The 12,881-nt window shown below is 37.6% G+C and overlaps 2 long non-coding RNA genes across 5 annotated transcripts in view; both read left to right on the forward strand.

Annotated features, from left to right (window-relative positions):
* The window catches only part of LOC125697887 (uncharacterized), a 31,166-nt gene extending 28,000 nt beyond the window's left edge, over positions 1-3,166 (forward strand). The window contains exon 6 of the long non-coding RNA XR_007378967.1: positions 3,061-3,166. This is a non-coding gene — a long non-coding RNA (uncharacterized LOC125697887). The remainder of the gene's footprint in view (positions 1-3,060) is intronic.
* Positions 3,167-4,408: 1,242 nt separating this feature from the next.
* Positions 4,409-12,881, forward strand: part of LOC125697886 (uncharacterized) — a 70,384-nt gene continuing 61,911 nt past the window's right edge. For all 4 annotated transcript variants that reach the window (XR_007378965.1, XR_007378964.1, XR_007378966.1 and 1 more), the window contains exons 1-3: positions 4,409-4,636; positions 6,596-6,748; positions 8,455-8,515. This is a non-coding gene — a long non-coding RNA (uncharacterized LOC125697886). The remainder of the gene's footprint in view (positions 4,637-6,595; positions 6,749-8,454; positions 8,516-12,881) is intronic.

Genomic DNA, 12,881 nt, shown 5'->3' on the forward strand with positions numbered 1-12,881 from the left:
TGAAACATTCAGCCTCTCCTGGTCTTGTAGGGAGAAGTATGTACCCTAAGCAGCCCTAGAGCTGCTCCATGCTGCACTCCAAGGTATTTGTATTTCTGCTGTTCTGTTCAACACAAATTGGTCAGTACTCAAGCATGAGTGTAAATTGCTGTGGAAAAATAAGTACTTTTTTTCCCCTGGAACTTCATTCAAACTGCAATAATTAATTACAAACTAGAATTAAGTTCCTTATATTACAAAGACTTAGGCCTTAGTCTGTAGTGGGTTGGGAATTGAACCAAGATCAAATGGATAATAAAAGTATATTTAACTTCATGGAAGCTCATAAAAGATTGTATTAATTAGGATGAGTAAGTAATGAGTAAGGATGAGCCCATAGCAAAGTCTGAGGAAGAACTTTCAGCTGTGCGTTTGGTGTTAATTTAGCACCTCATTCACTTCTGGATAAATGTGATAACTCTTCCATCATTTGTCATTTATTGCTCTTCTGGTAGTGATGGCTTCTTCATGCACATGGAAGATATGATGGAAGGTGGAAGGCAGATAAAAAGGCATGGCTGAAATAGAGTCCTCTGAAAAAATTTTTAATGCATGTTATGCTAAAAAATTGTCATGGCCCTACAGCATTCAAATGGTTTTGATTCTTTTATTTATAATGAGAAATTTGTACACTTTGAGCAGTTTGGGGTTGGTTGTGTTGTTAATTTTGAAGTTGCTTGCTATAGTTGTGTGAATCTGAGAGGACACTCTGAGACCTTGTACACTTAGAATAAAATCAGGAGATCTGCGATGGACATTGTAAGAAGCAGTACTTTATCATAAGAGAAATGTTGCCAGTAAGGGTCATTTACTGGTAATTCTGAGATAAAAAGGAGAAAAGGATCTGACATGAGACTTGGATCTAGGATGCCATAGAGAATTCAAATAAAGAGAATCCATGGAGGAATCCACTGGAGATTTAACATTATTATAATACTCTTCATTCCTTGCACAAAAGCTCTACAAAAGCTTGCCAAAGTAGAGCAAATTTTAGAATTTTCAACAAATGCTGCTACTAACCCACGAGCTTAAAGTTATAACTTTCATTTTGAAAAAACTTTAAATAATACAAGTAATAGAAACATCAATGTACAATGCATATATAAAAGCTAGTGTATTGTTTTCAAACATCATTTGATATTAAGGTTTATGAACATTGGCTTTTTGTTGTTAGACTCAATATATCACGTATTCTCTGTTGTTGAAAACAAAAACTAAATAACAGACTTGCATATAATCTTGAGCTGGCAATATTGTCCAGATGGCACTCTTTTCCTCCAAACTGTGACAATCCATCTTCACCCTTGTTTCCATATTAATTACTCATCCGCATTATTGTATGCTGATTAAAGCTAAAAAACTAGAATTTCCAGGTTCTGTTCCTAACCCTCTTGCACTACAACACTGAAACACTGTTGTTTGTGATCTTGGCAATTATTTTTTGTGTGTGTGATAAAATCGCCATAAAGGTGTGCTATACATTCTGGTTAAAAATAATGGTATGAACATTCTGCACAACTCCACAAGTTAAGCTTTGTATTTCAATAAACTTGCAATTCTTCTTCTGGAAATACAAGATGGAACCCCAAAACTACTACAAATTTTCATTTACTAGGTCTAGTGTCAGTTGAATGAAACACTGTCCGAGGAAGGTTGTCTGGAGGCAAAATTTCAATCAGTACCACGGCACGAGGTAAAAGTTCATGTGGTAGTGAAAGCATTGGACCTACTTCTATTTAAGGCATTATTACATACAAGTACTGCAGTGCCATATTCTGTTTGCCGGTGTGTCAGACTCTATCCCCTGTACTGTGTCGCCATAACTACTTAGAGTGGTTCACCAAAATAGAAAGTGTTGTTTACAGAGCATGTTACTTCCAACAACATGCAGGACCAGTAAGACCTTATTATTTACGGGAACTACTTCTTAATGTTTCAAAAGTTTTACTATAATTACTTAAACTTCTTTTTTCTTGCTACAATCGGAGGTAAGTAGATCAAAATTCTGTCTTCGAGTTTCAAAAGCAACATGACTCCTCGGATTTTGGATTGTCTAACTTTCTTTCCCAGTGTGTCAAGTCCGGTATCTCAGGGTGAAACACTGATGTGACAGACTGCCATAATGCAATGTGTTCAACCACCTCAATGATGCATCGACTGGAAGGAGTTTCCAAAGATTCAGTTCACACATGCACACACACAAAAAAAAAATGAGGGAGAAACAGTTTGGGGAAGCGGAACATTAATCTTTTTCACATAGTTTGGCACAGATTTAATTATGAAGTATTTGTAAATGTTCAATCAATTAGACCACTTGATTGTCAAACTTATAACTTTGAAAGCAGATTATCTTTTGCAGAAGAAAAGCTTCTCTTAAGCAAGATCTTTTATGTTAACTGCTCCAGAATTAAAGTGCTACGTTTTCCATAGGATGTGAAGAAAGTGCAGGAAAGAAGTGTGTAATCTCTGGTCAAATTTCAGGATTTTCATATAAATGGACTAGTTGAGCCTTTAAACTCCTAAGTTTTGGGGGAAAAAAAAAAAAACCTTTCTCTTTCTGCTTTAATAAAATAGTCTTCTAGTAACTCTAGATTATTTAATTTTTATAAGGGAAACTCAAAAATAATTGCAGGTAGATTCACATGCTGAAGAAACTTCATGAAAGCTATTAATTTTTCCTAATTTTTCAAATACTTCTCCAAAGACTCACTTTCATGTCTCTTTTACTTGTAATATTTAAGTTCAAAATTTGGCAGTTCCAGTGCAAGGTAGTGAGTGTAATTTGTATAAATTATCGACTATGGAATCCTAAACTGACTGGAAACTAAACTGACCAAACTGAATCTGTTTCTTTGTACATAACATTGTCATCTCTGGGGAAAACAATCAAGTTATAAATCTGCAACTAGAGATCTTAATATCCACATTGTGTATCTCTTCTGTCAGGTTCTTTATTTTTCTCCCTGGATAATCAATTTTTTGCTCCTTGGGTTCTAACTACTGTGTTTCATTTTCTCATAGCACTGTCTTCTTGAGCTTTACTGACTGCAAAAACAGAAGATATTCTGCTGAGTGATGTTTTTGTCCTGTCACGCCCTAAGCTTCCACATCCCCCTGTTCAAACAAATGCCAGGTAATGCACAGCTCTGCCACAACTTAACCTCACTGTAAAACTATGCAAAACTGAGGGCCTATCCCTACACAAAGGGAATGGAATAATTGTATGCATGTGTGGAGTCTCATACATGATTGTATGGTACCCAAAAGGCTTGCAGAGATGTCTTAAGTGTTTAGGGTGATATTTCCAGATTGTCATATTCTGTCACAAATATCTCAATGGGGTCATGCCGTAAGATATTGAGAGACATGACACTGAATTGTTCTGGTGCCTGCTGGTCATGGTGGCAAAACCAAGAAGTTTTTCAGCTGATGTTAGGTGGGCAGAGGATAGGTGACACATTTTAGGAAGGTTATTGTATTTATTAAGGCAAATCATGTTGTGAGCTAACGTCACATGACCCTTTTCTATCACACTCAATTGACAGAAATCTTCTAGCTTCATGGAGAGTATTTGGAGCAGAAAATCTGTCATATTTAATGGGATGAATGCTTGGAATATGTCTTTGTCAACCACAATATAGCTTTATGACAATATGCTTTTGTATGTGATGGTAAATTTGTGCTACTTATACGTATTGTTCACCTGAATGAATGCAGTCAGTACTGTAGTTAAGGTATGGCACAGATTGAAGTCTGATCTGTCAAAGCTTGTCCTGACAAAATCTATGAAAGAAAGTTGGCCAACATGCAGCAATAGAGAGGAGGAGTGCAAAGGTGAGTGAACACTGAGAACTACAAACGGGAGACATGGATGGTGTCCGGGCATCATGGGGGGAAGGTTTGTAACTACAGAGAGAAAGAAAACTAGGAGGGGAATTGGGACGGAGAATGCACCAGGAGAATGCACGCCACAATCTGTTGTATTTCTTCAGTACCACTCTCTAAATCTGTCACTGGGAGAAAAATAAATAAATCACGCATTTAATTGCTTTTTTTCCAATGTAAGGGTAGAGCTTGCCTATCAGGGCGAAGGAACGCTGGTGCGATTGGCAGCCCCATGATGGCACCAGAAACAGCAATGAGCTAGATGCAACGTCTCCTCTGAGGAAAAGAAACTTGCAGAGCAAATGCAGTGCGTACATTTTTCATGGACAGTCCAGAAGTGTTTACAGTCTGGGAGCAAATCAGAGCAGAACATGAGTGGCTGTGCTCCACTGATGAAATGACAACCCAAATGTTGTTCAAACAGAAAACTGATTGCAGTTGCTCTCTCTTGTGTTCAAGACAGTCCCTGTGTTGGCTGCAGAAGGAGTTTGAGCATGCAGACCAAGATTAAATCATAACCAGAGTCTGTCTGAAACCTTGTCTGCCAGTAAGAACAGCAGCCGAGTTAAGATGTATCACAGCAATGAGCTGCCTCACTAAAGCTGACTGAACATTGAGTCTTGACTGCCTGTTTATGACTGCACGTAACCTTTTCAAAAGCACCCAAATACCTTAGGAGCTTGATTCTCACTGCAAGTTGGATAGCTGAAGGGTGAGTAACATAGACAAAAGTCTAACTGCAGTCAGATAATCTGAAATGGTCTCATAGATCTCCGAATGCTCCTTCTACCCAAGTTTCATCTGTTTGTCCTCTGTGGAAGTTGCATAGTGGCTGGACAAGTGTTAAAACAGTGTTTTGTCAGCCAAATCTGACTAATTTTTGGAACAACCAGTAGTTCATTTTTTTCAAGCCCCTCCTCACCCATGTCTGTTGATTTTCTCTAAGACACTGCACTGAGCACTGCTGTTGGTGTGTAAGTGCAAGATGCTGGGCATACGTGTCCTGCTATCTGAGATGGTAGCGTGGAGTGCTCCCACAAAGCATGCAGCATGCCAGCTCTCTGTATCTCAGTGAGGACTACAGGGTTGTTGGTTTTTTTTCCCTTGTGGATCTTTTAAATGCAAGTCAGGCTTCACATAGCCCACAGTAAAAAAAAAAAAAAAAAAAAAAAAGGAAAAAAAGAAATCCTCCACTACAGAGACAAATAGCAACATGTGGCTGAAAGATAACAGAAACGTACATGCAAGTGCTAAAATTAAATATGGAAATATGAAAATGAGGTTTTGGTTGTTTTTTTTTTTTTTTAAGCAAAAGAACTGATTCACTTGTCATTGCTGAAATTACATGGGAACCTTGTTTCCTTAGCAGCCCATCTCAGAAGAACAAAATAGAAAAAAAAGGTCCACAGATAAGAAGCACCATCTCAGTACCCAGTTGTGTTGGTTGGCTTTGGCAGTGGGAGTCTTTTGCAAAACTTTGCAGACAGCATGAAAAAAGCAACAGGAAAAAATAAAAGATAAAGGCAAAAGAGCATATTAGAACAAAATGTGCAAGATGTAGATGTGTGGTCCTCCTCTCTTAGTCTTGTCTCTAGTCTTGCTGCAATGTCATACCTTTCCATGAGTCACTGGATTTATTTTCAGTGGCTTTTTCTTCTGTCATTTCCTGCATCTCCTCCTTCCCCTGGTGTCCCTTCTTCCTGCCCATAGCCCACATCTTTTCCAGATATTTAATGTAAAAGTGATTACCCCTGCTCCCTGCAAGCTTTGCCCCCGCTTCTGTGATGGTTTGAACAAGCTGTAAAAAAATCACGGTGCTCAGCAACAGGCCTGGTTGTTTCTGAGCCACATCCTTCTGGAGTCTGCAGCTAAGAGCTGCTCAGGTCTTCAGAGCAAAGTGACCACTAGAGCACAAGAAAAAGAACTTGTCCCTTCCATGTTTGAGTTGCAATATCCAGACTCCCAGCAAGCAGCAGACACAGCATCCTAACATCCTCAGTGGGGTCCTCCTGTTGCCTGGCTGTTGTCACTGTTATTCTCCCCTTTTTCTGTTTTGGTGAAATTCTGAACAGTTCTGTCTTGAAGGTTGGTGAGACAGCGACATGATACATCCAGAAGAGGCTTGTGCTGAACAGGTCAGCCTGACAAGTATATCCTGGTTAACAGGGTGCTTGTGCACCTGAGCAATATCAACACAGAAGGGGGTAATCAGAGGCAGAGGATTACTTGCTTTTTTGTGTTTCACATCAGTGTAAAGAAAATAGGTTTTCCTCTCTCTTAATAGAGTAATATCATTCTCCAAATGAGATAGGCATCCTCTTTCTTCACCTCATGTTCTCAGTGTCACCTATGCACACTGTTTCTAAAACTTGTATTCTACTTTGTGCAAATATTTTCTATTGTCTGTTTTCTTTATTTTGATACCTTATTTTCTCTGCTTCCCTCTCTGTTTACTTTTTCCTTATAACGCTTCTCTTATTAAATCTTTTCTTCCTCTTGGCCAACTCCTTTCCAATGGTTCCTGTTTTCAAGAGAGCGCCTGTAATTTTGTTTATAGGCAGAGGTCACAAACCTCCAAATGACTATTCCTTAGATTTAAAATGTGTCCTTCACTATCTCAGTGATGCAGATCGTCAACACTAATTTATCTTCGTTCTCTTCCAACATGAAGTTCCCGCAACCACTTCTGTTTTCCTGGATACCTGTCAACTGTTCACACTCAGAGACCTTGGAAGGGTAACCAACTTCGAAGATTTTGTAGCCGGCTTTTTGCCTGAAGGGAAACTGTTGAGTTTCATCTTATCCCTGTCGTGGTTAATTTCAGGTATTTATTAAGCATTTAATATTGTATGAGTCAAAAGGAGGAGATTATGAGATAGACTATTTCTTATCTTTAAAGAATGCACAAAATATGATTGCTTCTCATTTTGCCCATTCTTGATTAGGGTCCAGAGAGGTGGGAAAGTGGAGGCACAGACACCTCCATGACCACCTTCTAGGAAGATTTTGGTGGGGGGATTAGTGTGGTCTGAGCTACACCTTCCCATGACGCTGAGTGCAGGGAACAGATAGGCATGAGTCACTGTGAGTGCTGGAATAGATTGCCCTTCCTGGGCTGGCGAAGAGTTGAGGGAGACCTAGGCAATGTAAGTACTGTGCACACTATGAAACCAAGGACAAATCAGACTTCTTTACTATGCTGAACATTTATCACTGCATTTCAGATCATGTGTGTCTTGGAATGATTGCTTTAAAAAGTCACAGATAGAAAATACAGAAGTCTAGTTCACTTGCATAATGTACTCTTTGTATATGGCTCCTCTTTTGGAACATGGGAAAGTTGTAAAAAAAACTGCACAGAATTAACATGCAATAAGTTCCTGTATTAAATAAATAGCAGCTTTGATAGAGAAATACATAAACACACTAAATGTTAATGTTCCAAAAATATACAGATAGGAGGCAGTCTCATGTGCCTGTGAAGGCATTATTGTCAGGAGATCTACGGAATAATTTCTGCCATTCTAGAAAAGAAAACGAGGATCAAAAATGTTTTCACAGTTGCAAAAGAAAGACAGAAAAGCCTGCAATCTCTGCTGATTGCAGTGGTCACACCTGTTCTTCCTTTTAATGAAGAGAGAAGAGTGTTTTAAATCTCCATAATATGGTCTTTGATAACTTGTGGGAGGTCTTCAGTATAGAAGTTTTCTGTGGATTCTATGACTGGAAGAGCTTTGCCTGCTTTTACGATAGCAAGTCAGGCTTTGTAATATTCACTTCTTGTTATTTTTGGAAGGAAAAAAAGAAACAACAACAACAACAAAAAACAACCTTGGAATTTAAAACCAAACCAAAAATCCTCTTGTTTTGTTGTATTTTTTGCAGCTTTGATTTAAAAAAAAAAAAAAAAAAAAAAAAAAAAAAAAAAAAAGTGAATCAATGATGATTAAAGGTGAGGGATGTTGTAAGGAATGTAGCAAATTATAACTGTCATACTGTACCAGTGGTGGTTCAGATATCACTGCACTGTATCTCAGGCAGCCACCAGGGTCTGAGGATTCTGCTGAAGACAGAACCTTGTGATACCAGGTGAGGACTTACATTCTAAATGCAGGCCCCTTCTTCTTTGGCAGTAATTCAAGTTAGCTATAGTAATGTTGGAGATTCTTGTACTATACAAATACCTGATTTCTCTTTGTAATCTGTTGGATTTAATCTGACTTTAGTGAAATATTATGATATTGCGTACCAACAGCCTAATTATCCAAAATGAGGAAGAAAAAAAAAGGCTTTCCTTTGATTGGTTTTGAATTTGCATCTCTTTGTTATCACTGCTTGTCCTTGTGTTAGAAAACAAGGAGAACAGAAGCACTAGATCTGTATTCCCTAAACCAGCCAGGGTTTCACATACTTTTAACGTGTTCCAGAAGAAGCTGTGCTATTGTTTTATACAATGCCAGTAGTACCACGGTACTTCAAACAGCTTTCTGAAATGCAGTTCTTTCTGTTCCCGCTGTTATCATTTCCTAGGACACTGGGAAAGACCCCGAGCTCTAAACGCTGGATTAAGATCTTCACTTCAGCAGCTGAGGTCAGTGGCTCCTGTCGTTCAGTCTGCACTTCTCACTCAGAGGCTGGTTTCAAACAGAGGCCATCAGCCTAAGAAGCAAGTGGGACTTCCAGGCAGCTGTTCTGCTGTTGTGATCCTTATGAGTAATTGCTTTCCTCTTAATTTATTATGTAGCATCAAGACCTGAATTCAGAACTTTCTGTGTTTTTTTTTTAAAGGGATCTTCCCCATTGCTAGTTTTGGAGGGTTTTTTGAAAAAGCTATGTGCCTGATACGGTTCAGACCATAATTAGTGTAAGTCTTACTCTTTTTACAGAAAGCTCTTTTGCGTTATTAAAATACAGCAACTAACTGACTGACTTCCATATAAAGGGGGAGGGGAAGAAAGGAGTCACACATAACTTGAGTTACTCGAGCATAAGGTATTTTTATTCAGTTGAGCCCTTTAGTTCAGATTAGGATCATAGCTTCTTTTGAATGTACTAGTTACTTTGAGTTCTTAGTTCATTGTTGAAAAACTAACACTTCTAGACATCTCTGACAAGTTCAAATAAAAAACCATTAGGATCTTTAAATTTAAATCTCACTGGAAAGTTGAATTTACAAAAATGCCTGTCTACGGCTTGTATGGATCTATACAGGAAAACAGTAACACAGGTTAAGTTAGCATAGGACAAGTCTTATTTTTATTTTCTTTCTTAATATTGGGAGATGAAGAGCCATATGTGACAATAAATAACTTTGTAAATGATTCTGAGGATATAGTGGGAAGATTGTGCTCTTGATGAGTTGATATAGGTATTTTTTCTCATATCTGGATAATAGAGATAGTTGCACTAGTGGCAGACTCGTAATGAAGGTTATATTGATCCATTAATTTATCTGTATGCTTATGACATGAGAAATATAAGGATATATCTTTGATTTAATAATTATATAATAATAAATGGCACCATTTTTACACTTCTGTACTGCTTGCTTTACAAAGGCCAATGTTTTTACAGACAGATAACTCAGAACTGACCAGGAAGGGAAAAAAAAGCCCTTAAAACGAATACATTTCAAGGAGGCTGTAATTATTTCCTTCTTTGTGACTTACAGCAACATACTGAAAGTTAATAAAGATAAATGTAACATTTACAGGGTAATAAGAGATTGTGGAAGGAAATAAACAAACCTAGGATATAGTGCATCTAAGTAAACACAAAGGTTGTAAAACCTTCAAACTCAAATATCAAGAGCACTGCAAATTAATGCTGCACACAATAGACCCTTTGGAAGCTAACTTAATCCACCCCCATGTATCTACATGAGGGCCATGCATAACAATGCATGAGCTGGATTTCCATTAGAGTTTCCTCTGCAGGCTGTCAGTTGTTTGAAGAAATAACAATTTCCTAGGCATGAAAGCTTTTTCAGAATGTTCCCACTGATGTGTAATAAAAGTGACTTTACTTTTTCCTCCCCCCTTCTTCCTCAAGCCCCTCCCTCTGAGATGTGACTTTGGAGGGGAAGAGGATGGACTTCGACCCCCGGCCCCCTACCAGTTTACCTTGCCTGGATTATCAGTGCAGGTGTTAAAATAATTGAAGGTGTGGTAGGAGATACAACCCCTAATAGCCTTTCCTATATGGAGATTACCTAGGTAGAGAATGCCAGAGTACCTGAAGAATAGGCATGTGAGTACCTTATTAACATAGCACCATTCAGCGGCAGCTGCATATCTGGAAAAAAAACCCTTTAAAGAGCCTATTCATCTATGTTAATGGGCCCATTGCACAGTACATTGTGTGGGAAATTAAGTCTCTGGCTGTGAACTTCCTGTGCTGTGCAAGCTGCCTTGACTCTTTTTTATTGCTTCAGTGTTATTATCTCCTCCTGGAAATAAAAACAATCATGTTCTCACATTTGAGAAGCCAAAACATTCCCAGATAACAAACTGGTTGAAAGTTTCTTTTGTTTCCCTTATTAAGTGAAAAAATATGTTTTGAAATTAAAGTAAACCCTAAATTAACATCAAAGCCCATCAAATTAGCTGAGCTGTCATATGCATGATAATGCTGGGTTTTCTTTTTTTTTTTTTTTCCTTCCCTGTAAAATACACAATTTAAATTGCTTTCCTATTTATTGTTCCTTCCTTGGAATTAATTTTTGCCACAAAGTATGTTAATTTATTCAAATGAGACATGATTTTTGAATGTTTAACGGCAAAAGAACTGCTTTCCTGCTGAAAGATTGAGGTAGAAAATAACACTACTTTAAACGTTTTCCTAAAATACAACGCCTCTCCATTTTGGCACTGAGTGGACAGATTCTCGAAACACAGGTCTTGACAGGTGTATCAAAAGGAGTAAACCTTATGTGTTCAAGATATTTTTAAGCTCTGTGATCACTTTGTGAGTAATATATGATATTGTAGTCTACAAAACCTTTCACCAAAAAAATAGTTATCATCAAATATTTAAGCAACTTTTATTCTTAATTTAAGATCCAAATTCTACATGTTGCATCATCATCATCTTCATCATGCTGCCAAAAGGAAGGATTAATTATCAATGCCACCTGGTTAAAACTCAATTAAGGAGGATGTCTTTTTTCTTTTTTATCTTGCCTCTTTCAGTCCTTCCTTTCAGTTTCAACTTAATTTGCTCAAATATTTGACGCATTTAATGAGCATACCAGAATAGAAATAGCCATTGAATATGCTGTACTCCTTCCATGGTGTACATTCAACTTCAACTGGACAACAATAAAAACAGCCAAAAAAGTCCTAACTTTTGCAGTTATTTCAATTACTGATATAAATTGCAATGTAATTCAGTTCCTCAGATAAAAGAACTATTTAGCACTGTAAAGCTGGCTCACTCCATACCAGTTATCAAGAAGTATCAGTAGAGGAAGGAAGTGAATAAGGAATGAGCCTTATAATGCAAACCATCATTTTACCCAGTCTGTCCCATGCATTCATCCTATAATTTTTCTTCAAAAATTTAACTGTGACATCTCTGGTGCAGGGATGGTGTGGTATGCCCATACCTTGCTGTTTTCTCTGCTTTATAGTTCTTGACAGTATTATCATAATAAAAATCATTATTGCTGCTGCTAGACACAGCACTGAGTGTTCTTTGGTTGTGTACAAGTCTGACAAGTGATGATGCACTAATATCAGGGAGCAAATCAATATTTCATCTTACTTAATGATTCAATTATGGAAATTCTTCCCTCAATGCCATTTGTTAACTAAAGTCACCATAAACTGTAGTCCATTCAGTACATCTTTTAGTGGCACTCTAAATGACATCTTCCTGACATTTAGATATTGGAATATTAGACAACTTTCTCTTTTCAATTCACTCCTTTTTCACAGCATAAGCCGTCTGGGAACATGTACCCATTAGTGCTCTAGAAGGCACCGTTGAGAGTTTGCATATTTTAAAAAGTTGGAGAAAATCAGAACTGCAGAAAGACCAACACATGACATTTTTATATCAGTAGATTTGGCTGTTACATCATTATAACATTTTTTTCAATAGAATCATAGAATCATATTTTTTTTCCTTTGTCTTATGTAATCTATTTAATTTCTAAAGTTACTTGTAAGTTTGTTTGTTTGTTTGATGACTGGCATCTTGCAGGTTTTATAATACGTTTTAAGAGTTTAAAAATATACATTGGACTTCCAGACCAGCCATTCCATTTAGTCCCTTTTCCACAGCAATACCATTTTTATACAGCAAGTGTGCTGATGGCATTTCATGAATAATAGGGTGGCTGGTAATCTGGATGCAAGCAAAATTTTTTCAAACAGTTGCTGTAAACATAATTCAGATTAATGGGCCATTTACAGTCTTGCTAACTTACTAACTGGCTCTGTGCTCTAGGTAATCAGGGTGACATTACTGCCGGCACAAAAATGACATCTCGTCATCAGAAATTTTCTTCATTGGCACAGAAAATGCCAGGCACATCACCTCTGACTGTGTGGCCACCACATCTATTAACCTTATTGATTTGGAGTCACGCTGTGCCACACTGGAAAGCTACTCCCTGCTGAAAGACTCAAGTGGATCAATCCTGAACCATGAACAAAACTCAATAACAAAATGTAGTAGGCACCTTTCTCCATTAAGTATTCCTCAAAGTAAATCACATTAGAGGACGTCACCTTGAGGAGCTTCCCTTAGGATTCTGTGATCTCCCAGAAACTAACAGAGAAAAATGTCAGAATTGAGGGAAAAGATATTTATAATGCCAATTGTATTTTGCATCTTACTATAACTAATTTTCCCTTTCTAAACTTGAGAAATCTAAAAGTGCTGTTTGTTTTTAATGATGATTATCCCTGGTATTTCATCCAGTGACAGATGTCACAGTCTGGAAAACAAAG

Source organism: Lagopus muta, chromosome 9, assembly GCF_023343835.1.
Source record: "Lagopus muta isolate bLagMut1 chromosome 9, bLagMut1 primary, whole genome shotgun sequence".
Lineage (NCBI taxonomy): Eukaryota > Metazoa > Chordata > Aves > Galliformes > Phasianidae > Lagopus > Lagopus muta.